Source organism: Notamacropus eugenii, chromosome 2, assembly GCF_028372415.1.
Source record: "Notamacropus eugenii isolate mMacEug1 chromosome 2, mMacEug1.pri_v2, whole genome shotgun sequence".
NCBI lineage: Eukaryota > Metazoa > Chordata > Mammalia > Diprotodontia > Macropodidae > Notamacropus > Notamacropus eugenii.
Window position 1 is genome coordinate 533,093,170 of NC_092873.1, and position 5,760 is coordinate 533,098,929.

The 5,760-nt window shown below is 37.8% G+C and overlaps 1 pseudogene; it reads right to left on the minus strand.

Annotated features, from left to right (window-relative positions):
- Positions 1 to 4,388: 4,388 nt before the first annotated feature.
- Positions 4,389 to 5,477, minus strand: LOC140523250 (sentrin-specific protease 5-like; annotated as a pseudogene).
- Positions 5,478 to 5,760: the final 283 nt, after the last annotated feature.

Below are 5,760 nucleotides of genomic sequence, written 5' to 3' on the forward strand. Positions count from 1 at the left end.
CTAAAACCTTTCCAGGTACTCACTTTGAGTGAGGTAATGCCCATTCAATGAATAGGCCTCTTTAAGAAGGGAGGCAAGGAATGGCCCCTTTAATTAAAAAAAATCAGACTGGGAGGGAAAGACCCACAGGACTGTTGGCTAATAGATAAAGTTACTATTGACTTCACATGGACATCAGAAGATAAAGGCTAAGGGGCAAAAGGTGTGTATTTCTCTCCTCTCCCCTTCTCCTGATGAAAACCTGGAATTTGGTTATGATTCATGGAAAGATAATGACTAAAACGTTACAAATGTCTGTGAAGACCCTATTATATACAGAAGAAAAGATCAAACTTAAAAACTGTGATGGGAAAAGAAAAATCAAATACTTATTTTTAACTGCCTGGGTCCAATTTGAGATGGATTTCCTTATTGCAGGTATGCAATCTGCATTACCTGCATGAAATTGCAGGTAAGTTTGGTTAAACCAGTCATGGCTTTTGATGCAAAGCAGGTAGAAATCTCTGATCTGAGGAAAAAGAATTGCAAAAATTATCTAATATTGTTATAGAAGAATATTTCCTCTCAAAGTTTATGTGGTAGATAATGTGTCCAGATATATTTACTATAACATAGAGGCAAAAACCAAAGTTTTATTAATATATTAAAGCCTAAGTTCAAGCCTCAGAGAAAACCTCAATCAAGATTAGGACTCAAACAGGACTTCTACTCAAAATTACATCAGAATGATGACAGAGGAATAATTCATTTGCATATTGCAATCTTATATGTTCCTCTTGGGCCATAAAAGTTAAAAGATGGATTCATAATGGCATACTTCCTCTAATGTTATAAGACTTGAACTAACTTAGTTAAGCAGAGTCATTGTCTCAAACATGCACTAAGAAAACAAACTTTGTCAAATAAACCCTACAGGTTAGAGATTAAACTGCAGTTAGAAGACTCACAAATAGGCCAGTTGAGGAGGAGGCCATGTACTACTCCATGTAGCCAAGGAGTTCAGATTCTTCCTCTGGCTTCATATCTGAGGAATGTTTATAACTCTAAGTAAATTCTCATGTCCCATGGCACACATTTTAGTCAAGTTACAGGAGGAATAAAACAAAATTTAAAAACTCCCCATTACAATATGGGTCTTTGAATAAGACAAAGGATTGAATTATTCTGGAGTCTTTTAAGATTTAGTGAGAAAGGTACCAAATTATACAAAGGGTTTAAAAATGTGTAATATACTGGTATTATCTTTTAAACAGCATTACCTGCTGTTCAATTCCAATTGTTTTAATAGAAAATATATTTTATGAAAAATAGAACAAACATGGTTATTCATAACTTGGATAAGCCATGAATAGGAATACTGCTCAAGGACCTAAATAATGCTCATGACTGAGGCATCATTGCCACCTGATAACAACAGCTAATTTAAATTGAAGGCAAATGATTAATTGTATCCCTCTCCCCACAAAACAAAGCCAAATAAAAAACCTTCTGGAAAATTTTACTTGTATTACTAAATATACATGAGATAACAGTAACATTAGAAATCCACTATCTGATGTGTATACACACATACACTCTCTCTCTGTATGTATATATTTGTATATCACATATGTAAACACACATATACATACATTATAACCACATAAAGCCATAATCTGATATGTTTAAATATATGTATATAGACACATATGAATATATGTATATGCATGTACATATACATATGTGCACACACACACATGTGTGTGTGTGTATAACAGACTAAAAGAGGATGCTGTCAAAGTGTTGCACTGAATATGCCAGCAAATTTGGAAAACACAACATTGGCCAAAAGATCAGTTTATGTCCCAAATCTAAAGAAGGGCAATGTCAAAGAATGTTAGAATTACCAAACAATTTCACTCATTTCACACGCGAACAGGTTATGCCTAAGACTCTGCAAGTTAGGATTCAGCAATATCTGAACTGATGTTTCCAAGAACAGTCTGGTTTTCAAAGAGGCAGAGAAGCTAGAGACCAAATTGTCAACATTCACTAGACTATGGAGAAAACAAGGGAGCTCCAGAGGGAAAAATCCTAGTTCATTGAGTACACTAAAACCTTTCCTTGACTGGGTTACCACAAAATGTCTCAAATCCTCAGAGATGGGAGTACCACATCACCTTAATTATCTCCTGGGGAACCTGTATGTGGGTCAAGAAGTAACAGAAACAAACATGGAACTAGTAATTGGTTTTAGACTGGGAAAGGAGTATGACAAGACTATGCATTGTCACCTTATTTACTTAATTTATATGCAAAGTACGTCATGCAAAATGCCAGACTGAATGAAAAGTTGGATTTGTTTGTTGGGAGAAATATCAACACCCTCAGACTTGTTGATAATCCAAATTTGAGGTTAGAAAGTGAATAAGAATTAAGAAACTTCTTGATAAGGGTGAAAGAGTATGAAAGCTGGCTTGAAGCTTAACAGAAAAGAAAAGAGAAGAAAAGAAAAGAAAGGGAAAGAAAGAAGAAAAGAAAAGCCCATCCAATTGGTCCTATCACTTCCTGACAAATAGGGGAAGGGAAATGGAAGCAGTGCCAGATTTTATATTCTTTGTCTCAAAGCTCACTTCAGATGTCAACTGCAGCTATGAAATAAAATAAAATAGATAGATAGATAGACAGACAGACAGACAAATAGGCAGACAGACAGATAGATAAATTTGTTCCTTGGAAGGAGATAGACAGACAGACAAACAAACAGGCAGACAGACAGATAGATAAATTTGTTCCTTGGAAGGAGAGTTATGGTAAATCTGCACAACATCTTAAAAAGCCTAGACATCATTTTTCTGACAAAGGTCCATAAAGTCACATCTGTTTTTTTCCCCAATATTAATTTATGGCTGTGAGAATTGGACTATAAGGAAAGCTGAGTGCCACCGAATTGACACTTTTGAGTTGTGGTGTTGGAGAAGACTTTTGAGAACTCCTTGGAAAGCAAGGAGATGAAATAGATCAATACTTAAAGAAATGAATTCAGACCGCTCATTGGAAGGTCAAATATTGAAGCTGCATCTTAAATACTTTGACCACCTAATGAGAAGCTAAAACTCATTGGAAAAGACCCTGCTCTTGCGAAAGATTAAAGGTAAAAGGAGAACAATGCAGAGGATGCGATAACTAGATAGTGTCATGGAAGCCACGAACATGAGTTTTGACAGACTTTGGGAGACAGTGGAGACTAGAGGGACCTGGTGTACTGTGGTCTATGGGGTCATGAAGAAATGCACATTATTGAATGAATGAACAATCTGTCTAACAGGCACAGTGGCTTTGTGATATTATCATCTCTACAATGTGTGTATATAGATACACACATGCATATTTTACACATCTATATTTATCTACTGTTCTATGTATATATCACCACAGAATCACAGAATGACAGAATTTCACAAACAGATAAACCTCTCATGGCCATTCATTTTGACATATCTAAAACAGAATTACTAATTCTACAGTGTTTGCTTGAGGCCATCCCTCAAGAGCATCTTCCCCCTCCCCCATCTCCTAAGGCAGCTTCTTTCCCTTGGGATCACTCTAATGGTTCAGAAGCTCTTGCCTAAATTTGCTTCTCTTCAAATACCACTCATCACTCCCTGTTCTATCCTTTGAGACCAAGCAGGGAAAAAAAAAAGTCTGATGCTGCTACCAATACCCAGAATTCACCGTAAATCCATAAACAAGCAAACAAAGCAAACCTTCCAAAATATCACCAACACCACACGTTACTTTGAAAAGCATGTCAAATTTAATGATTTTAAATACTTGTCCCTTACAAAACAACCTTACTCAAAGTGCAGCATTCTTTTCAAAACAACTTGACAGTAAAGTGAAGGGGGACTCTGCAAATATGGTTACTGCCTAGAATTTTTTGTTCAAATAAAGTTCATTTTATTCATATGGATGCTACTATTAATATGAGTGTCTGACCAAAAGTAAAAATAAGTTCATTATATTGTACTATGAATCATTATTACATATATTTTTTCAAATACGATTCTACCTATATGTATCTGGAACTTGCCAAATGAATAATCATTGTGTTTTTGTTTTTGTTTTTAATATTCTGTACTGCATTCTTGGTATATGTGCATGCGCTCATATAATAAATATTTAATACAAGAAAATCCACAAAATTAGAAAGGTAAGAAACTGGACATTAAGAAATATTACATGGTAGCTGAAGAAACAAGTCAGGGGAGAAAAACCAAGCTGAGGTAAGACGAGTGGTGGGATGTCACTGGTCTGAGACATCTAGGAGGAGGAGGAAGCAGTCAGAGGTCCAGGAACACGGTGGCCTCCTTCAGTTGGGCTTGGCTGGCCATGGCGGCTGCCCCGAGTCAGTCCAGGAGTCAAAGCTCGCACAGCTTCTTGTAAATACTTCTCCTAACTCGAGGCATGTCTTCTTGGGAGAACTGGAGGGACCGCTCCAAGGTCAGGCACTTGCAGGACTGGAGCACAAAGACTCCACAGTCACTGTCATTCTTCTGTTGTGGAATGCACTTTGGAACAGCCATTTGCCAACCCTGAAGAAACTCAGGGTTTTTTTTTTTTCTCTTGCTTCAGTCAACAAATACTTTCTTATATTCTCTACACAGAATTTAAAATGAATGCTTTGGGAGTCATAAAAGGAAATAATTGGATTTCAGAGGGTCACAGTAATGAGAGACCAATGGACCTCCAGGTGAATAGGAATCAAGAGAAGGCTCTTTTTGAACAAATCCTCCTTTTTAATCCACCTTTTTACTCCATTGTATCCTTTGGATACCAGCTGTCTATGGAAAAAAGCTGTTGAAGAAGCGGACCTTGTCTGGAACAGCATCCATTATCAGTTCACCATACATATTGATTACCTGGTCATTCAGCCAGTTCTGACCATCCAGTGTTGCCAGGTCATCCATGTCCAGCATGTGCCTGTTACAGAACACTTGAAAGTTCCAACTAGAAGATTTGGGATGCCTGGCCCGATAGTTTGTAATTTCCCAATTGATAAATGCCTTTCTATTGGAAAAGTCTTCGTTAAAGACCTCTTTCAGTTTTCTGAGAACATCTTTTTCACAAAGGGGGACCAAACTGCCATATTTCTTCATCACCTCATCCAGGAATCCACAGAGGCAGGAAGAGAGCTCTTCATCCTTCACAGAGGACGCTTTCTGACCACTCTTTCCACCTCCCACTTGCCGGCTCCCTTTGAGTCCGATTGGTTGTGAGGGGGCCTCCAGGGGGCTTTTACAGTACAGATGGTCCAGTAACTTGGCACTAAAGATGTTCTGGGGCCGTGGAGCCTTACCCTCCATGTGATAGGGGCTCCCCACATTCTCCACAGTCTTTGTGGATGCAGGCTCCTCCCCCAGGGACTCTACCACTGGCTGCTTGCTCAGGCAGGGGCAGCTTGAGCTTGTCAACCCCAACGTCCCTTGCCTGATCATCTTGCCCCTAAATATTCTTAAAGTCAACAAATAATGTCTCTAGTTGATATTGGTGTAATCTTGGGCATGATAAATAAAAAATAAGAATGAAAGTAGCGATTAATAGTACTAACACTTCGAAAGAAGGCATATCAATCATCTATAATTAAGCTGCCAGCTCCTAATTTCAGAACTATTCCACTCTAAACCAGCAAATGTAAATATCAAAATATTAAAGATTTTAGAGAAGAAACCCACAAAACATAGAGCAGATACCTTCTACTTCAGATGCCACCGCAAATTA